The sequence below is a fragment of the Pleurodeles waltl genome, chromosome 7 (assembly GCF_031143425.1).
Source record: "Pleurodeles waltl isolate 20211129_DDA chromosome 7, aPleWal1.hap1.20221129, whole genome shotgun sequence".
Classification (NCBI taxonomy): Eukaryota; Metazoa; Chordata; class Amphibia; order Caudata; family Salamandridae; genus Pleurodeles; species Pleurodeles waltl.
The window spans coordinates 1278642547-1278669182 of NC_090446.1; positions in this window are offsets into that span (position 1 = coordinate 1278642547).

The following is a 26636-nucleotide window of genomic DNA, read 5'->3' on the forward strand; positions in this document are numbered from 1 at the left end:
TATTTAACTTGGGATGCTAAATGGCAACATTTTCATTTTTTGCTGCAGATAGAGGAAGAAGGTAAATGGAAGTGCTTTAGTTATTTGCAAGGCCACTGGAATTATATGGCAGGAAAAGATAAAATTATGAGGCAGGATTGACAAAAATGATGTGGCAAGAAAAGTCCAGTTATGAATTTACAATGCCAATAGCTCTAACTCAAGCAAATGTGAGACCTATTGTATTGCAAATGCTTGTTTATTATATACAACCTGCTATTCTACAGGAAAATACATCTCTGACAGTCTACTCTGTGACTACATGGAAAATGATTTCCAGTGTTAAACACTATGCAGATATGTTCCTGAATTCTAATATATATTGAAGAAGGTGTTCCAGGGTCCATGCAAGCAGCACAGACTCATTCACAGTTTATGACTTCAGTGAAGATTCCTACGATGAAGAACTATGACTACAGGTACGTAACATTTCCTTTTTGTAGCCCAGGAGAACCCCAACCAATACATAGTTGAAGTGGCATCAATGCTTTTGGGTGGCTAAAAGTTCCTAAACAGGGATCCAGGGGCACTAACACACTAGAACTTTTAAAAGCAAAATCCTAATCTGGGAGGAACCAATAAGCAAGCAGGTCTGTGACTAAGGTGGGTTGGGGGGGGGGGGGGAGGGGGGGGGCTTTAGAGCTCTCAGCCATTTAATACCTAGAGCAAAATGAGCTAGGTTAAAACTTGATTTCTTGATTCCTGACAGTTGCACTTTAGTGGTCTTTTAAATTCTGTTTACTGCTTTTAAAATTGTTTGTGTATTACTGCATTAGATCGCCGTCCTGCACTTTTAGAAGGGAAATCCTAATCTGGGGGGAACCAATAAGCAAGCAGCTCTCTGACAAAGTGGGAGGAGCTATAGAGCTCTCTCCCATTTAATAACCAAAGCTGCACGAGTGGACTGCTGGCATGCCAAAAACAAGTCAGTTTGCACCCGTTCGAGGCCAGGGTCTTGACACTATGCCCAAACCTACATCTGGTCTCCAGATTAAATCTGAATCCTCCACTCAATAAACTACAAATTAGACCCCCTATTCCTGCAAAAATTACAGAATTTATGACTCCCTAATACTACCACTGCCATGCTAAATCTTGTTGGAACAAATGGTCCATCCCCCCTCGCCCCCCACAAAACTATTAATACAAGTCACACCATGTATGGCCCCAGTCCTGACCAGTTATCATCCCTGCGGTTGATAGCCTCATAATCAAACTGGAATCTCTAACTTCTCCCCTCATATCCTTCCTTACCTATCAACCACAAGATTACATGCAACATTTTCCACAGCTATTTTATGAGCTAATTTTCCCCTATGTCGACTGTGCAAAAATGTTACTTGTCGATGTTTTCAACTACTTAGCAAATGATGACAAGGGAGGACAATTATCTATGGATTTCTCCAACCTCCTTAGCAGCCTTAACCTCAAGCAACATGTGCTCACTCCCACCCACATCAAGGGCCACACGTTAGATCTGTACTACGCATTTGTACCTGTCCAGTATCCACATGCTTGTGATCCGACCACCATCTAATAAAATTTTCCTTCACTGAACTGTTAGCCCCCTACCAACCCTATTCACCGGATGCAAAGGAAATCTTTGTAAAGCACTTCAAAGAATACAAAATGCATATTTTGCAAACCAAATCCACCTTTTTTGCAAACAAAATCCTCTCTTCTATAAACAAAGCCAAAGAGATCTTTAGAATTGTCTCAGAATTCGCAAAACCCAACAGTCACACTACCCATTGCCCCCTCCCAGACTCTCTGCGCACACGTTATAATTTTATCATTGATAAAATCAAGATTATTAAAGAAAGTATCTCTACAAGCTCTAAAAGACATGAACCCCCTTCATCTTACCTAAATTCCCTGATATCAGCACGGATTGCTTAAAGGACCTGCTGATCAAAGTAAAATCGGGCTTTCCAAATGACACCTACCCTCCTAAAGTTTCAATAACTATTATCCAATATTCCACGCCCAGTTTTTTTCCCCTCTTAAACTCCCCTTCAACCTAGGGAAGGTAGCATATTTAAGGAGGCCATAGTGTGGTACCCTTCTAGACGAAAGTTCACAGAGACCCACTTACATTGAAAAACTAACACCCTATGTACCTATTACCTTTTTTGGCTAAGGTACTTGAAGCTCATGTAGCTCGAAACCTCTGTGCTTTCCTAGAGGAGTCTAATTTTTTTGACTCAAGTCAGGCAGGTTTCCGGCCAGCCCATTCCACAGAAGCAGTTGTCCTCGCCATAATCAACAACATGCGTGAAGGATAAGGCACAGGCTTCACCCAGGCATGGGTCCTCCTCAACCTGTAGGTGGCATTTGACACAGTGGACCATAATCTCCTGGTGGACTGTGATGGGGCTGCAGGGCCCGGCACTTGACTGGATTATCTCCTTTCCAAAGGACCTTTCTCAATGTGCCTGTGTGACCCCATATAACATCTAAAGTCCGCCAAGATTGTGGAGTCCGACAGGGCTCATCCCTCTCCCAGCATATATTATTTTTTTATGTTTGCACTCTAGTCGACACACTCAAAACAGGAACTGCACAGTCTACAACTATGCAGATGACATGCAACTACTCTTCAGAGTTGAAAAACTCCCCCGAATCTAAGGAGGAATATGACTGCAATGCTGTTCATCCACCTCTGGATGAACAGCAACCATCTAAAATTGCACTCTGTTAAAACTGAAATCATCATCATCATTAAATGCAAACTTGAATATTGGACTGCGTTTTTCTGGCCTCCTGAAATGGGATGCTCCCCCACTTCCAAAACATCAGTAGAGAGTTTCAGGGTGACTATTGATGATGAACTCTCTATGAAGCTACAAATCGGGCTGGGATTGCCTCATCCTTCTTCATGCTCCGCAGTCAGGAAAATCACATTTCTTACCTCGGAGGCCCTTATTCAAGCTGTCATTGTCCTTGTCCTTTCTAAGATAGATTACACCAACTCCCTAGTTGTGGGCCTAACTAAATGCCCCCTAATGAAAGACCTCCAATGGTTGCCTTTGGAAAAGAATAGCCAACAATCTTCAGAACTGGTTGTGATGTTTTCAGAACACTTAATAACAAAAGTCCTGCCCTCGATACTTCCAGCATTCCGAAGTATACAACAAAAGACACACTGTGGTCCGCTCTTATGAACTATCTGTACCTAAATTTCAAAAGAAGAGAATGGGTAGCACCAGATTTTAATTCATCACACCCAATATCTGGAACTCTTTTTCCTGCCCCCACCCCTGAGATCGGATCAGGCTCATGCTGCACAAATTCAGAAAACTGTTTAAAACCTTGTTATTTTGACAGGTATACATTTAAGGTCTTGCTCAACAGCAACACCAGCACCTTGAAACTGTTTGGTGTATCCATGCTTCATAAGTACTGGTAACCTGGCAAAACACTTCTTTGTGCTACTCTGGGAAAGCATTGCATAGGATAACTTGCATCTAGAGTTCAAAAGTGGGAATAAGTGTGCTTCATTACTGTTCCAAGCAAAGCTCTTTGTTTTTCAGTAGTCAGGGAGGCCGTGTTCCCTGCGAAAGGCAAACACATGTTGCCTCATCTCCTCTCAGCAGAAAGTGGCAGTGAGCTGCACCAGGAGGATAAACAAGATTGGGCAGATGATGGTCCAGGTCAGAAGCAACTGATCTACCAAAGACTACAGATGAGAAAGGAGTCTTTAATGCCACATGACCAAGACTAATCCCACTAAATTGCAAGCACAAGAGGGATGTAGAGCTATCTTGGAGTGAGTGTCAGCTATCTTGGAATGTGCAACAAACCTTTCAGGTAACTTTGGTTTGCAAAGTTGATGTGGTTTTATCCAGGAAGTGTCTAGCCAAATCTTTTTTTCCTGAGGTCTTTATTTCCTGGCACAGCGTGTAATCTACAGGCGCAGTCAGGAAGTCAGGCGCCACCATTGCGGAGGCAGGCAAGGCCGGGTGAGGTTGGGTGCTGCCGACAACCAACTTTCGAGGACCTGTGGTTGAAGTAGCCCTCGAACCAGCCCCCGAACCAGCCCTGCCAAAAACTGAAAACTGAGAAGTGAAGTACATTCAAATCAGACATTAGTAGAACATTTTTCTGTACAATCAGTGCTCACAGCACAGGCTCTTGAGGGCAAGGCTGTGTGAGGCTGGGTGCTGCCGGCAACCAACTTTAGAAAACTCGTGGTTGAAGTGGCCATCGAACCAGCCCTGCTGAAAACGGAAAACTGAGAAGTGGAGTACATTCAAGTCAAACATTAGTAGAAAATGTTTCTGTGCAATTCGTGCTCACAGCAGAGGCTCCTGAGGGCAAGGGAAAAAATCAGGATATTAAACAAACGGATACTGCAGGGCCAAAATTATAGGGAATGAGTGGTAATGATGGCTCCTTCCTGATGCCACTTTTGTAAGTAGGTCAGATGATCGGCTAAATTTAAGCCAACAGGTGAAGTCCGATAGAGAGATTAGCCCATGGAACAAAAAAAGGAACATTTTGGCCTATCCCTTGAAGTTAATCAGGACGCGTCTACAGGTGGCCCTCAACATAATTTCCCAGAGGGTAGGAATATAATTTTTTCCTCGCAAAACCAGTTTGGGGGTCCGCACGACAAAATCAATCATGGTAAAATATAAAAACTTTTAAGAGCAATTCCATCTCTAGAGAACATCCAGACTAATGACATTGATTCGATAGAAGGGCTGTGGTGGAAAAAAGGTAATTCCCCCGAATCTACCATGGTGACTTGGGCGTCACCTCAGCTGGTAAGCAAGGTTTTTAAAGAAAAAGGTTGTTTTTTAAAATGGGGGATCGTGCTAAATGTACCCCAGCAAATTTGTTACCCTGACCCCTTAGAAATTCACAGTAGATCATCAAAACTAAAAAGAATTGATGGTCTACATCAACCTTTCTCAATTCGTAGAACTGCAATTGGATACTCAACTTCTCCTGCTCACCATTCCACAAGCCAAACGTCATACAATAGACATTTTCTTGAGCCATTAAATTTAGGATGGCTATCGGCTGCTCTTCATAAAGGTAGGAGCCCCTGACAGCCACTCACTTCTCCATTGTGTTCAGAAAAGCAAGACTCCATCAAAAATCTCTTAAAATCTGTTCTTGGAACATAAATGGGATTGTGCTAATAATCAACTAAAGGATATGAAATCACTATTAAATTATTTCCAGATCATTCTGTTACAGGAGACGTGGGCAACCAAGCCTTTTACAATCAATGGCTATCTGGGATTCTTCTCCCTTGCACAAAAGGAAAAAAATGTGGTCATCCAAAAGGGGGTCTAGCAACATTTATCTCAGTAGGGCTGAGAACATCCTGCATATAAATAAAAGAGGAAAACGCTAATCTTTTGGTACTAAAACTGCAAGACTGGCATAAAAAGTTAGGGAGACCACTTCTGCTTATCAACGTCTACATCCACCCTGATGCCCACTCTAGGAAATTAACGTCCTCTAAATTGATAGAAATAATTTTAACATGCTTGCAAGACCCTGATGTGCCAGAGCAGCTAATACAGGTGATTTCAATATGAAATTACTGCAAGCTTAAGAAAGGGAGGATCAGATTGTACATCAGGATCTTGTGTGTGCAGTCCCACAACAATCAATGTGGATTTCAGGGACCGCTTTAACTGATGCAAAAGAGATCTCCTTTGTTAAAAATTTGGAGGCTCTTGGTCTCAGACTATTGAATGGGAGATTTCAACAAGGCATCCCCCCTTCAGCAACTTGTTACATTGTCGGAACTCAATCAACAACTGCTTATACAATAGCTTCTTTATCACTCTTAAACTTAGTAAATGACTATCATATAGCTAAGACAGATAAGAGTGACCATGTTCAACAGAGAATGGAGTTAAATGATCACATTCCTAGACACAAACCTGCATCTATCCTACCTGGGGATATCACCTCTACTAATTACAAGAAACTCTGATGGAGTGACTACTCAATTGACATTATAGGTTATATTCTATTGCACTGTATAACCAATGTCGGAGTGTGGACATTGATGAACCAATACCCAAATGGTTGTCCCTTCTAGATAATTTCTCAAATAGATTTCCTACTGGAAAGTCTCAAACCCCTGATAAAGTAACAAATAAATCTAAAATAAAAATGTCAGCTTCCATAACTTTAATTAAAAAAAGAGGAATAAATTGTTAAGACTTGCCAGGAAGTACCCAACAGATTATCAAACCAAAAACGAGCTAAAATTTATTAATAACATTTATCTGAAGCAGATTTGGGAACACAAAGCACAGATAAGGCATGACTTTTGGGTAAAAGCATTATTCCTAAGTTTAAAAAAAGCAATTCACAGGGGTTTTGGAAAATGGTAAACAATCTAAAGAGAGCCCCTACGATTCTAACAAGCTCAGACATTGCAGAATCTTCTTGGTTTGCATTTTGACTCAGCATTTTAATGCATCCAAAATACAGGATACTAATACTGGAAGCCCAGGGGAGGACTCGAGCCCAGGAAAGGACACTAATATGGCCCATTTATGCCAACCTGGAGCTACTGAGTTAACATTCTCAGTGGCTCAGGTTACCAGACTGATTAAAAGGAGCAGTCAGGCAGGGGCTCCAGGCCCAAATGGTATCCCAAATGCCTTGTATAAAATAAACCCAATTTTCTGGGCAGAGAGGGTAGTTGCTGTGTTTAACAATTCTTTAGGGCTTTAAACTATAACTAACTCTTGGAAGGATGCAATAATTCACCCGATATTTAAAGGTGGAAATCGATCCATGCCGGAGAATTATTGTCTACTTACTCTGACGGACTCTAAAGCAAAATACAGTACTATGCAGGGTCACTTTTAGAGGAGCTTCAGAGCTGGGCAACTGGAAACAATGTCATACTGGTAAACCAATCAGGGTTCATTAAAGGGCCAGGAACAGCACTAAATATACTATCTTTGTCTGTTACAATAGATAAATATAAGCATAGCGCTCAACCCCTGTATTTGTGCTTTGTGGATTTGAACTGGTACCACGCAATCTTTTATGGGGAAAGTTAACCTCCTTGGGGCATACCCGCTCGATTGTTAAGAGCCAATCAGATGTTATACAGTTATAGAGTAAAGATAGAGGATGGCTCTTCTCTATCACGGAAAAGTGAGGCTAATCAAGGCCTTAAACAGGGCTGTGTGCTTGCGCCATACTTTTTAATCTCTTTCTATCAGCTCTGTCTACTAAGCTAAATGAGGTTAACGCGCATCCCCGAAGATTGGAGGTTTATTTATATCAAACCTGCTTTATGCAGACAACGTAATCCTCTTAAGCCAAACCAAAATTGGATAGCGTCGATTGATCTCTAAATTAGCTGAATTTGCTGGCGAAAATGGAATGTTAATAAATGACAAGAAAACCAAAATTATGGAAGTAAGTAAAAAAAAAAATACAAAGTTCAAATGGCATTTTCAAGGGCTTAAATTAGAACTAGTTAAAACATCCAGATAACTTGGTGTACTATTCAATGAGAGGGGATCTTTTATTTTCCATAAACATGATTTACAGCGGAAAGGGAATGCGTTGTTGCTAGCTTTCCGCACTTTGCAAAGATCATTAGATGGTCCCAGCTACCGCCCTCTACTGCAAGTAGTTGCTGCTAAATTAATAACCAGTATTACTTATGGTAGTGAAGCTGTACGAGGTAAAGATGCTGCCACTCTTAACAGGGTATTTGGAAAGTTGTTTAGATTACTTTTCCACCTTCCACGGCCTCGCAGGCCCAGATTAAGCTAGAATTTGGTTATGTAAACCAAATGATAGCAGGGAAGGGTAGTTACATTAAGACTTGAAATGATGTTCAGCAGGCGGTGGGGACTCAATTGTGTCAGGCACTCTGGAAGGAGACGTATCAGAATCCCTTGGCTCCAGCCTGGCAATATCTTGATCAAGTGCTGGACACCTTGGACGCTCAATCACTGTGGGACAGAAATCTTCCATATAATGTATTTTTAAAAAGCATAAATCGTTTAATGAAAATTAATGGGGTCATTACAACCCTGGCGGTCGGTGTTAAAGCGGCGGTAAAACCGCCAACAGGCCAGCGGTAAAAAAAATGGAATCACGACCATGGCGGAAACCGCCAACATAGACAGCCACTTTAACACACCGACCGCCATGGTGGTACAAACAAACACCGCGGCGGTAACCGCCAACAGACAGGCGGAAGACAATGTACCGCCCACACTATTACAACAGGCCAATCCGCCACCTTTTCCAGGGTGTATTCATAACAAACAAAAACACGGCGGAAACAGGACTTGGAAGGGAAAACGCTCACCTCTACACACCCCACGAGGAACCAGGACGCCATGGAGCCAGAACTCCATATTCTACCTGCTCCTCTACCAGGAGCACGAATGCCGGCGGCGAAGACCACGGTGAGTACTGCACCTACGACACAGGGGAGGGGGAAGGGAAAAGAGAGTCACACACACACGCAACACCCCCACCCCCACCCTCACCCACTCCAACACACATACAAATACATGTTGATACATTACAGTTACACCACCCAACCCACCCGGAAGAATGCAAAGACAAAAGGAAATTATTGTAACGATTGTAATCAATTAAAATCCAGTACTCAAAAATATATATATATACACTATTAACAAATATATACACCAAGAATTCAAGTCCATGTACTGCACATACATAGTCCGTGGACCACTGGGCCCAAAATGCATGGGCGAAGCAAACAAGGTTTGCCCACTACTTTATCATGGGGAGTGCAAAGCCACAGTCTCACAAGTCTCTCCAGTGGGTGGCTTGCCCACTGCTTTATCCTGGGGAGTGCAATGCCACAGTTTCACAAGTCTCTCCAGTGGGTGGCTTGCCCACTGCTTTATCCTGGGGAATGCAATGCCACAGTCTCACAAGTCTCTCCAGTGGGTGGTTTGCCCACTGCTTTATCCTGGGGAGTGCAAAGCTACAGTCTCACAAGTCTCTCCAGTGGGTGGTTTGCCCACTGCTTTATCCTGGGGTGTGTAAAGCCACAGGCTCTCAAGTCTCTCCAGTGGGTGGGTTGCCCACTGCTTTATCCTGGGGAGTGCAAAGCCACAGTCTCTCAAGTGGATAACAGTCTCCACTGGTTCTGGAGGGGGCTTTGTGCCCAGAGTGCTTCATCCTGCCAAGGACAGAGGTAGTGGATGCCTTTCTCCACTGGTTCTGGAGGGGGCTTGGTGGCCAGAGTGCTTCATCCTGCCAAGGACTGAGGTAGTGGATGTGAATCTCCACTGGTTCTGGAGGGGGCTTGGTGCCCAGAGTGCTTCATCCTGCCAAGGAATGAGGTAGTGGATGCCTTTCTCCACTGCTTCTGGAGAGAGCTTGGTGCCCAGAGTGCTTCATCCTGCCAAGGATTGAGGTAGTGGATGTGAATCTCCACTGATTATGGAGGGGGCTTGGTGCCCAGAGCTCTTCATCCTGCCAAGGACTGAGGTAGTGGATGTGAATCTCCACTGGTTCTGGATGGGGCTTGGCGCTTAGAGTGCTTCATCCTGCCAAGGACTGAGGTAGTGGTTGCCTTTCTCCACTGGCTCTGGAGGGGGCTTGGTGCCCAGAGTGCTTCATCCTGCCAAGGACTGAGGTAGTGGATGTGAATCCCCACTGGTTCTGGAGGGGGCTTGGTGCCCAGAGTGCTTCATCCTGCCAAGGACTGAGGTAGTGGCTGTGAATCTCCACTGGTTCTGGAGGGGGCTTGGTGCCCAGAGTGCTTCATCCTGCCAAGGACTGAGGTAGTGGATGTGAATCTCCACTGGTTCTGGAGGGGGCTTGGTGCCCAGAGTGCTTCATCCTGCCAAGGACTGAGGTAGTGGATGCCTTTCTCCACTGGTTCTGGAGGGGGTTGGTGCCCAGAGTGCTTCATCCTGCTTGTGGCGGCCTCAGTAGCGGCGGTGCTTGCGGCGCTCATTGGCCTGCGGTGCTGGTGGGTGGCTCAGTGAGCATGCTGGTGGCGGCAGTGTCCTGGGAAGCGGTGGTGGTGGCGGCGGTGTCCTTGGCAGCGGTGGTGGTGGCGGCGGTGTCCTGGGAAGCGGTGCTGGTGGCGGCGGTGTCCTTGGCAGCGGTGCTGGTGGCAGTCTTGTCCGCCGTGCAGGTTGGCGGTGACTTCCCTTTCTTTCTGTGCCCCTTTCCCACCTTGGATGGTGGCACAGCTGTCTTCCCACTCCCAACTGTAGTCCTGGGAGAGCCCTTGGTGGCAGGTGTTTTGCCCTTCTCCCTCCGGGCAGTGGCCAACTTCTTATGCTTCTGAGGTGGGGGACTGTCCGTGGTCTGGCTCCTTGGCACACTGGCTGCCCTGCTGCTTGGCGCACTCCAGAAGCCGGTTACTGCTGGCACCACTGTTCCCGCTGATGTGGTGGCTGAGGTGCTGGGTTGGGGCCTGGAAAGGCGTGCCCTAGGGGACTGAAGGGGTGGGGGAGGTGAGGGGAAGAGGTCAAGGTTGGACAGGAAAAGTTTTTTAGACACACTGGGACGGGTAGATGGAGGGGGTTTGGGAGTGGAGGAAGAGGTAGTGGTTGTAGGAGGTGTACGTTTGCTGACTTTGGGTGGCGGCTGTACCTGTAAATGCAGTGGGCACAGAGGGGCCCGCCACCGCAAGGTAGCTCCCATCAGAGGAGGAGTCCATGTCGCTGGTCTCAGCTCCTGTCCCCGCCGTGGAGTTCCCCTCGTCCTCCGTCCCACTGGTGCCTTCAGACTCCATTGTTTCACCCTCCAGGGCCATGTGGGATGCAGCTCCCTCCTGCTCCTGTGCCACTGCTCCTCCGCCTAATGATGCTATTGCACACAAGAACAGGGAGACCACAAAAAGGGGGGGGGGGAGACAGAAGAAAGACATGTTCAGTGCATGCAATACCGCTACCGTTGGCGGACACTACAGACACAAAGCCCTCTGCACTACACCGTGCACTTGAAGTTCCCTAATTAATCACAGGGACATGGGGTACAAGGCCTATGCCCGATTGCTGCGCACATGGAAGTCACGCGAGCCTGACTAGGTGTATTTGGCTCTGAACACTGGTGGGGTGCCACATGGCCTGCCTTACGAAGGGACCTTGCCTACTAAACTCGCCTTGGCCTAGAGGAACCCACAGCCCACCTCCCCCACCCAGACACCTCCAATGCGCGCTGATTCAGCTGAATGAGAGTGTACTCACCCCCTTGTGGCTGCTGTGAGGCTCTCAAGCGCCCATCCAACTCAGGATACGCCACCGCCAGGATCCGGAACATCAGGGGGGTCATGGTGCGACGTGTACCCCTCCCATGTTGGCAGGCCATCCCCAGCTGGGCCTCCGCCGTCTTCTTGCTCCAGCGGCGAATGTCCTCCTATCTTTTCCGGCAGTGGGTGCTCCGTCTGTGGTGGACACCCAGGGTCTGGACTTCCTTGGCGATGGCACGCCAAATATCCTTCTTCTGGTTGGCGCTGACCTACAGGAATAGTACAGGGGAAAAAGAGAAGATATAACTGTCCGGACCGTCACAGTCATTGGCCCACGTTCCTACCCTTGCCATGACGCACATGCACTCACTGTTGTTTCATGCCCGCCTCATTTCCCCCCCCCCCCATCTTCCATCCACACCACCCCACACAGGCATTGCCCATACAGCATGCTCACAGTGTACTTACCTGTTTGTCTGGAGGACCGTAGAGTAGCGTGTACCGGGAGAGGACCCCATCCACTAGTTTCTCCATCTCCTCCGTGGTGAAGGCAGGGGCCCTTTCCCCAGACACATGAGCCATTGTTTCTTCCAGACTGAGGTCACAGCAGAACGTGCAGTGTAGGTCCTCTCCTGTTGAAGATCAGGTATCAAGTGAGTGAACAGAGAGAAAATGGCGGTCACGTCTGCGGCGGTGCGTACCGTCACCGCCGGCGTTAATCGTCATTGGCTCCTGGGACCCATAGGGTCCAATGTTAACCAATGCAGGATTGCACCACGATCTTTGACCGCCTACCGCGACGGTGTACAACGCCAGCGCAGTTACCTCATATCCCCTTGTGTCACATTACAGGTCAGGCAGCCACCATTTCAGGGTGCCACATGGCATTATTTTTAAATGCGTCACACATATCTAGGCCTTGCATACACACTAAGACAGGCACAGGGCGGATTTAAAAATGTGTGCAATAAAGTTGTGTTTTCGTACCTCAGTGTTGGTTCACCCTCTGCTCGCTGTTCTCCTCCATAGAGCACGTCCGCTGGGGCAGGTGAGGAGATGGCGGCATCCTCCGGTGTATAGACCGCTGGTGGACCTGTCGACAATGGAAGAGCGACATGTAATTTTCACCTACAGACTGGACCGTGCCACAATCCATGAACTGTGTGCCCAGTTGGAGCCGGACCTGATGTCAGCCATCCGCCATCCCACAGGTATCCCCCCTCTAGTGCAGGTCCTGTCAGTACTCCATTTCCTGGCAAGTGGGTCTTTTCAGATGACAGTGGCCATAGCATCAGGGATGTCCAAGCCTATGTTCTCCAACGTGTTGTCCAGAGTGTTGTCTGCCCTGCTAAAACACATGCGCAGCTACATCGTTTTCCCTCAGGTGGAGGATTTGCCTACAGTGAAAGGTGACTTCTGTGCCCTGGGACATATCCCCAACATCATTGGTGCCACTGATAGGACACATGTGGCATTGGTCCCCCCGCAGGAGTGAACAGGTGTACAGGAACCGGAAGAGTTACCATTCAATGAATGTGCAGGTGGTGTGTTTGGCCGACCAGTACATCTACCATATGAATGGCAAGTTTCCTGGCTCAGTGCATGACGCATACATTCTGAGGAATAGCAGCATCCCTTATGTGATGGGGCAACTCCAGAGGCACTGTGTGGGGCTTTTAGGTGAGGACATGGACCCTATACAGTGTGACTAGGTGTCTGGGGTTGTCCCTAAGGGTTAGTGTGTGTCTAACAGTTGTCCCTCGACATTTGCAGGTGACTCTGGGTACCCCAGCCTGTCATGGCTACTGACCCCAGTGAGAAATCCCAGGACAAGGGCAGAGAAACGCTACAATGATGCACATGGGCGAACTAGGAGGGTTATAGAGAGGACCTTCGGCCTCCTGAAGGCCAGGTTCAGGTGCCTCCATATGACAGGTGGTTCCCTATTCTACTCACCAAAGAAGGTGTGCCAGATCATTGTGACCTGCTGTATGCTGCACAACTTGGCTTTGCGACGACAGGTGCCTTTTCTGCTGGAGGATGGTCCTGAAGGAGGTCTTGTGGCAGCTGTGGAGCCTGTGGACAGTGAAGACGAGGAAGCAGAAGAAGAGGATATCGACAACAGAAACACAGTGATTCATCAGTACTTCCAGTGAGACACAGGTAAGAAGACATCACTGCCTGCTACACCTGATACACTTGTTCTACCTCTCATCTGTCTGTCACTTTCACCCAGTGTATGGACCCTGAGTTGTCACTTTCCCTTTCGATTTCACAGATGTGGGTCCCACTGTGTGACATCTGCTTTGTTTCCTCATGGACTAGAGCTGTGTGACATAGGTATGTTGACAATACAATGGATATTGCATCTTTCCTCATTTATTGCAAATACACATTTGTGAAAGCAGAGACTGACTCCAGACAGTTTTGTGATTTAAGGATGTTTATTTAAGTGCTAACTAGTGGAGGGGTTTGTAAAATGGTCGGGGATGATGGTGGAGGAATGTCCATGGCAGAGTCCAGTCTATTAGTCTCACAGGTGCATTGTCCAAAGGGGCATAGGAAGTGGAGCTGGAGCAGTTTAAGGATGGACAGGGTGACAAAGTGGGGCAAAAGGATGACATTCAGGGTGGTCTCATTTCTTGGCGGGGGTCTTGGCATTGTTCTCTGTCTTTGTCCTGGATCTCAGGGACCGCTTGTGGGGTGGTTCTCCATCTGCAGGGGGTGGGGTGCTGGTGTCACGGTCCTGTGGCGGTGCCTCCTGTCCACTAGTGCTGGTGGGGTGGTGGGCTGTTCATCGTCTAGGCTAGCATCAGGGGCCTCTTGTTGTGCCACAGTGTCCATTCTGGTGTTGACGAGTTCCTTCAGCACCCCTACAATGGTGCCCAGGGTGGTATTGATGTATTTGAGTTCCTCCCTGGACCCCAAATACTGTTCCTTCTGCAGCCGCGGGTCTCCTGAAACTTGGCCAGTACTGTTGCCATCGTCTCCTGGGAATGGTGGTAGGCTCCCATGATGTTGGAGAGGGCCTAGTGGAGAGTGGGTTCCCTGGGCCTGTCCTCCCCCTGTCGCACAGCAGCCCTCCCAGTTCCCCTGTGTTCCTGTGCCTCTGTCCCCTGAACCGTGTGGCCACTGCCACTGCCCCCAGGTCCCTGCTGTTCTTGGGTTAGCCTGGGTTCCCTGTAGTGGTGGAGACACTGCTGCTTGACGTGTCCTGGGGACAGAGGTATGGGCCCGCTGGGTGGGTGCTGCTGTGCTGGTGTTTCCAGAGGGGGGAGGCTCTGTTGTGGCTTGTGCCAGGGTGAGGAGAACCGACTGTCCCGAGGTCCCAGATGGGCTGGGCTGATCATCTAGATCCAGTTGGACAGAGCTGCTGTCATCACTGTGGGCCTCTTCTGTGGGGGGAGTGGACACGTCTGGAACCTCCTGTCCGGTGACGTTGGGTAGGGGTCCTGCAGGGGTGTAAAGGCATGATTATTGCATCTGTGTGTGCCATGGTGTGCAATGGGTGGGTGACCCTGTACCCCAGTGCTTGCATTCTTGTCTAGGACCTTGTGTGCTAATTGTTTAGGGGTCTGTGTGGGTATGTGTAGTGGCCATGCATTGGTGATGGGTGTCCATGCTTTGTTGTTGCATGCAGGGCTTGGTGTTGGGATGTGTGGTTTGTGATAGTGGGACATATGTGAGGAGTTGGAGTGATGGGGGTGAGGGCGAGGGTGGGGGTATGTGATAGCATGCAGGTAGGGTTGGGGATATGGTAGTTAAGATTTGACTTACCAGAGTCCATTCCTCCTGCTACTCCTGCGAGGCCCTCAGGATGCAGTAAAGCCAAGACCTGCTCCTCCTATGTTGTTAGTTGTGGGGGAGGAGGTGGGGGGCCGCCGCCAGTCCTCTGAACTGTGAAGTGGTGTCTTGAGACCACGGAACGCAACTTCCTCCATAGGTCGTTCCACCGCTTCCTGATGTCATCCCGTGTTCTTGGGTGCTGTCCCACTGCATTGACCCTGTCCACGATTCTGCGCCATAGCTCCATCTTCCTAGCTATGGTGGTGTGCTGCACCTGTGATCCGAATAGCTGTGGCTCTACCCGGATGATTTCCTCCACCATGACCCTGAGCTCCTCCTCAGAAAACCTGGGGTGTCTTTGCGGTGCCATGGGGTGGTGAGGGTGATGTGTGAGGTGGTGTGTGTTGTGATGTGTGGGGTGATGTTTAGGGGTGTGTGGTGTTTTGTGCATGGATGTGTATGTGTGATGGTGTTGTGTGCCTCTGTATGATGGTGTTGTCTTTGCTGTGCTGTCTCTCTGGCCTTCGTCTAAATTTCTGGTCGCAAGGGTTTGTGGGTGATGTGGGTGTGTGTTTTATATTGTATTGGGTGTGTGGGAGTGGTGTGTGTATGTGTATCAGGTGTGTGTATTTGGAATTGTCCAATGTGGTTGTGTTTTGTAAATGTGTATGTATTTTGAGCGCGGCGGTGTGTACCGCCAATGGAATACCTTGGTTGAAAGACCGCTGCATGGATTCGTGGGTCGTGATAGTGTGGGCATATTCCTGTTGGCGTGACGGTGTCACTTTTGGTAGCGCCAGTTTATCACTGACCTTTGGTGTGGTGGACTTGTGTGGGTGTCTGGATTTTGGCGGATTCCGAGTTGTGGGTCGTAATAGCTGTGGCGGAATTCCGCAGCCGCGGCGGTGTGTTGGCGGTCTTCTGCACAGGGGTAAGCGGGATTTACCGCCAATGTTGTAATGAGGGCCTAAATCTTTAATCATAGATAAGGGTCTTTCTGCGGGTAGATCCCACGCTTGGATGCTAATAAATGATTACAAAACCTTGAAATTCAAGCTACACTTGGAGTCGGGCTGGACAAAAGCAGATAAAGACCTTTATACTAAGTATCGATTTGGCCACCATATAGGCAGCCCAAATTGATACCACTGGGATCACTTCAGGGCAAACTCCCCTTGTACTCTGTGCAGCTGTGGAGTGGAGAACCTTATCCATTTGGTTGCCTTTAATCAGAGAGGTATACGTACGTGCAGACAAGCGGTGATCGCTAGTTTTAAATCATCTGAAACTATATTGAATGTAAGATTAATAACATTTGGATGCCTTGCATCTAAAAAACAATGTTCAAAATAAGATGAATTTAAAAGAGGCAGTCGACTGAGTCTTTCTTTAGCATGATTTTTTTTTAAATAAAATAAATATTTTTACTTTCATTCCTTTTTAAAACTTTAGAAAATGAACTATATATGAATTTTAAGCTTAAACACTGGAGTATTTCAAAATTCTAATTTTGTTGCTATTAGCTTTCAGGTTATTTTATGGGTTTAAACTGAAAACATTTTTATTGAGTTCTTTGTTTGCAAAAATGGTGTAATGGTTGTGATTAATTATGCACCTCAATAAAAATTGAAGACAATGCGTCCAGCACAGATTCGAGCAAGGACTCCTTCCAATACCCACTGGTGATGCCGATGACATCCTGTAGCAAGAACTTAAACAACTCTTGTTCTGGGCGAAGCCCTCGTCGTGGCAGTGACAATGTACTATGTGGTGTGAGAAGAGCTTGGTAACAGTTCAATTCTATGGCATTTAATTTGTATTGAACATTGTCCAAATGATGAGTGAGGGGCCCACCACACAGAGGATATCAGTGTTAAAATAACCTTGATCATAACTACAGAGTTCCAGTTTAGACAATTTCTATTGCTTATTTACTTATGCCGATGTCAATTTTTCATTGGGCTGGGAGTTGCAGGGATGGATCCCCAAGGCGGAAAGAAGATGATGTTAGCACTATCATGTGAAGTCAAAAACCGTGCTTACTACACACAGCAGTCAAGTATGGTGGTAAGAAATATAGAAAACAACCGCAATAAACTGCAGCGTGGAGTCAACCAGCAAGTACATTATAACATGGAACAATCAGGAGATGGGGACAGCTGGCAAAAAATAGAAGCTCAACTGAAGAGGTGCAACACAAATATAGCCTTCCTGCAGGAAAGGAGACTTGATCTGGGTGAGGGCGGGTATCCCTTTTGAAACCTCATCCATTCGAATAGATAAGGAGGGCAGATATGTCCTGGTTGAGGGCTGGCTGTGCGGCAAACAGGTAGTACTGGGAAGTGTGTATGCACCAAACCAAGACCTCTCCCTTTCCTGAATTCCCTTTCGACAGGGCTAAGCCATTTGGCTGAGGGTGCCTTGCTCCTTGGGGGTGATTTTAATTGTGTCCACGATACCACGCTGGATTGCTCAACTCCCCCAATACCAGGGGCACAGGCCCATATTACAGCAGAGGGCTTCAGAGAATGGTTGGCGTACTGAACATGGAGTAAGTGTGGCAAACGCAGCATGCCTGAAAAGCGATTATTTGTACTACTCAAGGAGGTTTCAGGTAACTCTGGACTAGGTTGCTATATCTGCTTGCAAGGACTATGCAGATTTGTAACACATTCTGTTCTCATTACAACCAATCGACCAATGCTCTAAGATTCCTACTTGACGCATGCACTCTGCAGCCCTCTCAGATGTTGTATTCTGGGATATTCTATTGGATCAGATAATAAAATACTTTCATGTGAACTCTGGAATGGTTTCGAGTAGCTTGATAGAATGGCAGGCTTTTAAGACAGTGGCATTAGGCAAACAATAGACATACGCTGGGAGGTAGACCTGGAACTCACACTCCTCAATGGCACACTCCTTGGGTTGGACAATACATTGGGCACAGACCTGGATTCTCTTCCCTTATCTGTTGGAGGGCAGGAAGCAATACAACACAGCCCTGGACCACCGCCAGTGTCATAATTATAAGGAATATATTGCTCGGGTTTACAAGGAGGCGAGGAGACTAGGAAGGTTCTTGGCCTGGTTGATATGCCTGGAGATCAGTGGCACACGAATTACCCAAGTGAAGTCCCTGGGAGGAGACACGCTCTACTCCCTTACAGAGACACCTTGATGTTCCGGGACTATTATATGTTGCTTTATAAACCACTAGGGACGGACCAAACTGAGTCCCCCATGCCCTTCTGGATGTTCTGGATGTATGGCACTCAGAGGCCTCCCGGCAGACGCGGTAGGGGAGCTGGCAGGACCGATCACTGTCCAGGAAATAAAAACTGCTATCAAGGACATGGCTTTGGTAAGTCACCGGGCCCAGATGGGCCCCCCCTTAGAATTCTATACGACCATGCCAAGTTGCTGGCATCGAGAATCACAGATTTTGGAAACACTGTATAAAGATGCCCTTGTGCTGTGGAGACTTCCAGACTCGATCAGTGAGGCCACGGTGGTACTGTTGCCTAAAACTAAAGCTGCTGACGCTGACAGGTCAGACTTAAGAACCCGCTCAATCAATCAACCAGACTTGAATAGCATGACTGGTCACTGGTGGGGGTATCCAGGCACTGAGGATCTTGCTGCGGAGGCTCAGTCAAACAGCCAGGTCTTGAGTCCTTTCCTGAATTCCAGCAGCAAAAGTGAGGTCTGGAGGTGGAGAGGGAAGTTATTCGAGACCCTGGCCCTGAGGTAGGAGAAGGGCAACCTCCACTGTGGCTTCAACGTACTCGAGGGGTGTGAGTGAGGAGAAGGAAGGCAGAGCACAGGTGTCTGGAAGGTTGGTGGAAGTTTAGGTGGTGGTTGAGGTATGCTGGTCCTTGGTTGTGCAGGGCTTTGTAGGCATGGATCAGCATCTTGAAGTGGCATCTCTTTGGAATTTGGGAGCCAGTTGGGCTTCCTTAGGTGGGGATGATGTGGGTCCCCTTGAGGAGGTCGAGGTTGAGTCTGGCCGCAGAGTTCTGTATGTTCTTCAGTCTCTTCAGGAGGAACAAGGTGATTCCCTGCATTTGTTGCCGTAGCGTAGCCGGCTGGTGACTACGGCTTGGGTGATGGTACTTCTGTTGTTGATCAGGAGCTATTTGAAGATCTTGCAGAGCATGTAGAGAGTAAGGAAGCAGGTGGAGGAGACTGTGTTGATCTGGTTTTTCATGGTGACCTTGCTGTCCAGGATGATACCGAGGTTGCGGGCACGGTCTGTTGGTGTGGGTGAGGGACCTAGTTCTGAAGGCCACCAGGAGTCGTTCCACTGTGAGGTGTTGTTCCTAAAGATCAGTTCTTCCGTTTCATCTGTGTTGAGTTTCAGGCAGTTGTCTTTCATTCAATTGGCAATGTTCGTCATATATCTGTGGAAGTTGGCTTTCATGGCGGAGGGCTCTTCTGATAGGGAGAGGATGAGTTGGGTGCCGTCGGCGTAGGAAACGAAGTTAAATCTATTGGTTCTGACGATGTTGGTCAAGGGGGTCATGTAGGCGTTGAACAGGGTGAGGCCGAGGGATGAGCCTTGAGGGATGCCACAGATGATGCTCTTGCATTCAGAGGTGTAGGGGGGAAAGCAAATTCTCTGGGTTCTTCCATGCTCAATTCCGATTTCAAGACGCTGAGCAAGGCATTATCCACCCAGTTGCAGCCGTACATGATGACTCTGATACATACCATATAGAATGGATTCATTCCTACACGCAACACATCACTCAACCTCCGACAACTTTATAGTATTCTCCACAACCATGATTGGGCAGCCCACCCCTAGGCCATTATCATGGCATTGGATGTGGAAAAGGCCTTTGACACCGTGCGGTGGGACTTTCTCAAGTCAGTCATGCTCTGCATGGTGCTTGGCGAGGTGTGGGCGAGATGGGTAAGACTGCTGTATTTATAGCCCACAGTGAGGGTCATGACAGGTGATCTGATTTGAGACCCCTATGACATCTTCCGAGGAATGAAGCAGGGATGCCCATTGCCCCCACTCCTTTTCGCCATAGCTATAGGGCCTTAGGCCTAGTGATTCTAAAAGAAATGTCGGGATAGGGGCCTCATGGTAGGAAAGGAGGAAAATATAATCTGTCTCTATGCCGATGACCTGTTGATTTATTTGACGGATGGGGAGGAGGACGTTCAATTTGCACTACAACACTTAAAGGAATATGGTACCATCTTGGGCTTGAAGGTTAACCTCGCCAAGACGTCTTCCCATTGACAGGGGAGGCCCCCTGACCGGCCGGAAGCCCACTGGACATCCTTTGTTCACCCCACCCATTTCCAGGCTATGGCTATTTACCTCTTCACCAATGTCAGAGCTATTAACATTATCATGCAGGTGCTAACATTTATCATGCAGTTGATGATTTGAGGAAGGGCAATCTGGGTAAGGTGATGGGCTCCCTGAAATCCTGCATCCAGTTCCAATGTTCCTTCAACTCTCCGTGATAGCATGCAGTTAATTATCCAAGAGGGTCATGCTTTTGAGGCTACTTTTGTTACTTTGTGAGCCTGCTGGTGACAGTTATGGTGTTGTGGTTTCCGCAACTAAATTCTCTATTCCGAGAACTGATCTGGTACGGAGGCGCTAAATGATCTCCCTTGCCACACTCCGCCACTCCCCCTGGAGGGGGGACTTCAAGTTCCTGAATTCAATTTCTACTACCTGACAGCACAATTGCAGTGTATCACAAGATGGCTGGATGGGGCAGGGCTCCTGGAACTCGGCTAGATAGAAACCAACCCAAATCATGGAACATTGATCGCGAGGCTTCCCAGTCTGGTGCTACCAGTGATCTCACAGCTGGGTCTCCTTCTGGCACCAGCCCTGTGCTGTTGGTATTGTTGCCTCAAGCGCACGGACGGGATGGTGCAGTATGCCTCCGAGCTTCCACTTGTGGGGTTACTACACGTAAAGCCGATCATGCACTTCAGAGCTGGGCAGGTGAGCTCTTGGTCAGAGGTAGGGATAGTGACAGTGAGTGACTGCTATCAGCTGGGCACCCTCATACCACTGCCAGATCAGATGGATCAGACAGCATTACCAGATGGCCAGTTCTGAAGATATGAGGCAGTCATGAGAGCATTCTGTGACCTCTGGGGGTAAGGAGACCCTGCGCAGATGACCCACCAGGTTCTACAACTACTGTTAACTATGGGGACAGGGAGATAGGGACAGGGAGACATCTAATAACATGGTTTTACCAGGTATTGAATGCGATGTTTGGGCAACCTCTGGAAGCCCTTCGGGGACAATGGACTGCTTAGCTGGGCTGCAAAATCCCAGACATTGAGAGGCGAAAGATGCTTGTATACCCCCAGAAAGTGTCCTGTAACACCTGCCTCAAATATATTCAGTTCAACTACACTCGCAGAACATATATGACGCTTCACAAGATCAGGGCAATCTATTGCGGTGAGCCTAGGCCACATCCCAGATGCGCAGTTCTCAATGAGGATTTTAGACACATGATGTGGGGATGTGCACACCCGCAAGAGTTCTGGGGTGCAGTCTTAGCAATATTCATAGTGACCCTGAACTGCATCCTAGAGAATAGGCTGGAGGACTGCCTTCCCCAGACCCAAGCCTAAAAAAGCAGGGAAGAGATTGTTGGACCTAGCTCTGATTTTGGTGAAGAGGAGAATAGCCATGGCCTGGAAATCGACTGGGGGTGCCTAGAGTTGAGACATGGACAAGGGCTGTAACGCTGTGGGCTTGTGCCGAGAACAGCGCAGTACGTAGGGAGGAAGCCCAGGGGGGGTCCGCAGACCTCCCTATAGCAGACCAGTGCTCAGAGGTAGCTGATGAATGGGAGAACCCATTGGACATTGAGAATCAGTCAGAGGACCCCAGGAGGAGGATGGTGATGCAGTATAATATGGTCCCTATTTTGGAAATAGACTGTGTAGTTTAGGGCGGCAGCACCACCAATTGTGGGTGACTGAGTCAGTCCCACAGTTTGGAAGCTGTCAACCTTACTTGTTTGGTTAGCTTGCATTGCCTCACAGAAATCCCAAAGGTGAAGGTGATATGTGGCAACCTAAACATGACACTCTAACTCTTCTGGGAAATCTTGGTGAACAGATCATACCCATTTCTCTCAGTTACACAGAAACTCACACATGCCAAGGCAAATGAGGAGATGCAGAATAAGTTTCCATATATTTATTGAAGCATGTGCATCCGATTATAAAAAGTGTGGGCTGCAACAATTAGGCAGATGAAACATAATACAGTTATCATTTTTACCATCAGAGTGAAAACGATAAACACTCCCACCTTCCTGGTAAGGTGCTAAACCCTAGAGATTCCTACCTACAACCGAATGTCTAAAACTTGAGGGCATAGAGGTAGTAACCCTTCTGCCTATCCCGGTCTATGGAAAGAGCTCCAACCCCACACCAGAAAGGCGGGCAAAGGTCTGCATGTTGTCTGCTGGCAGTCCTCCTGGTTGGTTGAAGAGCCAGTGCCAGGATCAGTGAAGCTGCCAATGGCATGGTGTATGTCGCAGGACAGCCATGACTGGAATGCCCTCTACCCTCCTTAGGCCTAGGTGGTGTTTATATAACAAATGTTTCAGTGTTCTTAGAACATGCCTGGCGTGATAGTATGTCTACAACTGAGGGTCAGCTCCATACCTCCTGGAGTGGCAATACTAGTTAGACTATCATGTACCGAACATGACAGCCTTGAGCAGGGCACAGAGTGAAATGCACGCAAAGAGCTGATAAAATGTGCAGCGCCATCTACTATGTTATCTCAGAAAGGCAACTGATTAAAATAGAAAAATAACGAGCTAAAAGCTGTCTGTGCTAGAAAATATTAAAATTAATAAAATTAATAAAACATGTATTTGTGTGAAAGGGCACGAGCTACGGGCCTGAAGCTAAAATATGGATGCCCAACCTAGGTACTAAGGGGAACTAACAAAAGCGGGACCAGCTAAGCCAACTAGGGAGGACCTAGGAACCGCAGAGATGCGGTGAGTTGCAATTATTGTTTCAGGGGAAGGGCTGGGGGTGTGTGTGGCTTGGGTCCCCTCACCTGACCTGCTGCACAGGGGTTCTTGGGATAAGCAGTGTATCATCAGCGTACAACAGTCCAGGGATAGAAATATCACCAAGTTTGAGGGCATCATGGATACAATCATTTAGGTGGTAGAATTGTTGGGGAGAAGAGTGTTGACCCAACGATGCATCCCTGCGGAACCTCTTGCGTGACGCTAATTCTCTCTGTTAGCGTACTATCCTTGCCCCATCTTACTTGAGCATAATTATTTTTATGGATTTGCTCCAAAATCCCTACCAGGAGGGAGCACCCTCATTGACCTGAGAGAGTACCAGAGACAAGGTATGGGCACCAGATTGAAAGCAGCCCTTTGGTCAGTGAATGCAACATAAAAATGTTCCTTCTGGATCTTAATATATTTCCATAGAAGCAACATGAACCTAAAGACTTGGGGCCAGATGTAGCAAAGTAGCAAATTGTGACTTGCAATTTGCGAGTCCGTGCGACTCGCAAATTGCAAGTCGCAATTGACTATGCAGAAAGGTGTCTCAGACACCTTCTGCGAGTCGCTATGGGGTCGCAAAGACCCACCTCATTAATATTAATGAGGTGGGTCGCAATTTGTGACCCCATAGCGACTCAGGGCACTCACGGGGATGGAGGCCTGCTGGGAACAGCAGACCTCCATGTCCGTGACTGCTTTTCAATAAAGCACTTTTTTTTTGTTCAAAGTGTAGCCCGTTTTCCTTAAAGGAAAAGGAGCTGCACTTAGAAAAAAAACAAAAAAACTTTTGTTTCGGATTTTTTCAGGGCAGGTAGTAGTCCCTTGGACCACTGCCTGTTCTGAAAAAAAAAATTGGGGTCCAGTCACAAAGGGGAAGGGGTCCCATGGGGACCCCTTCCCATTTGCGAGTGGGTTACCATCCACTTCAAGTGGATGGTAACTGCGAGTCCATTTGCGATCACTTACGCGGTCGCAAATGGAGTTGCATACCACTGCGACTCGCAAATAGGAAGGGAACACCCCTTCCTATTTGCGACTCGGAAATGCATTTTGCGAGTCGGTTCCGACTCGCAAAATGCATTTCTGCATAGCAAACACGCATTTGCGAGTCGCAAACCGCGATTTTCGCCGTTTGCGAGTCGCAAACAGTTTGCTACATCTGGCCCCTGGTCCACTGTTCTTACCTTGGATCTAAACCCAGCTTGGAAGGGGGAATGAACGAGTTTGTCAAGGATCCATTCCTGAGTGTTACCTAAGACCTGGCGGCAGAACACCTTCTGAAGGATGCCAATTAAACTGATAGGTGTAGGGTTTGATCTGGCACCCTTCTTAAAGATTGGTATAATGACAGCTCCCCTCCAGGAGTCATGAAGAGGGGTTCCTGCCATGATGGCGCTGGACAAAATGATTATGTCGGGGGCCCACATCTTTAAATCTGTACGGTACAAAATCACCAGGAATAAAATCACTTCAGGCTTCAGGGACACTATTGCCTTTTTGGTGTCTGCTGGGGAAAAAAGTCTATGCCAAACAATGTTTGATTAATATTAACCTGTGTTTGTGACTCAATACTGCTGGGGATCCAGTCCAGGGAAGAGGAAGAATATAGCATGGCGAAATGTTGGATCCATACTGTTGTTGAATATGATGTACAGTCGTGTAAAAACATTCAGACTGCCATGGGCAATTATGAGTCAGAAGTAAGAGTCATCTTTCTTTTTCAAAGCTTCTAGCACATTCTGACAGCTTTAATCCTCCCCAGCTCATTTTGCTGGCCATTAGTACCACCGTATAATGGTGTTTGGCCTCACAAAGCAATGAAGGGCATAGAGATTTTATTGCTGTTAACAACCTGTTGGCCTGTCTATAATCTTTAAAGAACCAAGGGGCAGCCTCGGTGGCAACTCTCTTCGAATTGCCAGTACCTCCCCCTCAACCTGAAAGATACGACTTAAGAAGCCAAACAATTAGTCAGGAATGGTAGCAATAGGATTTGCATGCAGATCAGCATCCCCATATGGCGACAGAATTGAGGCAAAAAGATTGTAAATGAAATTTAGCCATGTAGGGCAAGCACATATTCTTGACTACTTAACGGCCCTCCTGGAGTTCCCAACAATAGCTTTTTTTGGGTATTTTCGCCCGCTAAGATTGGTACAAGCAAACAGCCCAGGTTTAAGCATTAAATGCAAAGGATTGTGGTCGCGCTCTACTTTTATCAGTTTTACAAAAGTCCTCCATTGCATGCCTGCATCCTATGAGCAATAGTAAGCAGTGCTAATTGAATGGCAATGGCAGAGTAGGATTTTAAAGGGGGTACATTCAGTTCCAGGATAGCCAGAGCTTCATCTTCAGGTTCATTGACTAGCGTGATAAAATCTAATGGCTCATAAGTAGTGTTAAAGTCACCTGCAAGAATAAGCTTAGGTTTGTAGGGCAAAGACTCTAAGTGGTTATCTACGATATCTAGCTTGAGGAAGCACTATTGTAAGGCACACATAGATGTTTTAGACAGCCCTAAGACATTGGGAGACTCAATAATCAGGTCCTCAGTGGCCCAATTAAGCAGGATTTTAACCCATGTCAAGAGGACCCCAGAGGAGTGGCCAGACATATAGGGCATCGTGTTCACTTAATAGGTGGCATAACTCGCCCAGTGGATAGGCTCTAAAGCCCAGGTCTTCTGGAAGAGACAGAGATGGAAGGAATAAATATAGTTGCACCAATGGGGACCAGGCGGGCTGTTGTTTATCCCAACAAGATTCCAGGAAAGAATGTGCAGCTGGCCAGGAAACCGGGTATATTCAGTTGCAGTACGCAACAGGTGAACATTACCCGTTGGAGTAACATCTGCCTCTACCTCTAGCTGGGGTACCTGATCTACAATACCAACATCGTTTGGGACAGAGATAAGGAAGGGTGGGAAGTAGCTATGGGCTGCAGTCAGTCAACACCACTTAGGGGCTACTCCCTCCTAGAACCATCCTCCCCGAGACTCGGGCAGCCACCCTGCCCTGTGCAGTTGCAGAGTCTTGAACGACCTGCGCACTCTACGCTGTTACTAAAAGCAAGTTGGATCCCCGTACTATTAATATGAATGTTACGCTTCAATTGCCAATAGGGTGACCAGAATCTCCTTAGAACCCAATACAACTTCTGTAGTATCATACAATCCTACCTCAGGAAAGCTTTGACGGGTACTCAAGATGTCTTGCATTATTATCAACTTGCATCTGTAATTATTTCTTTTCCAGTGTAATACTTTATTGCTTACGGACTCCCTATTCTCAAAGCATTCTTTACCCAACTTTGGTAAATTAATTAACTTGAAGCTCGGATAGACTCACTCCATAAGTAGATCTGCAAGCGTGCCTTGTCAATAGGCCATCCTGTACACCTCCTCTAGGAAGTGGGGCACAAAGTCCACGAGCTGTGATTCCATTGGGACGCAGTGCACAATTAGGATCAAAAGTATTGAAATAATTTCTAAAAATCTGCCCATCACCCTCCCCTTTTTGTCTACCCTGGTACCTAGTAGTGGCAGTGAGGATCGGGACCATCTGATA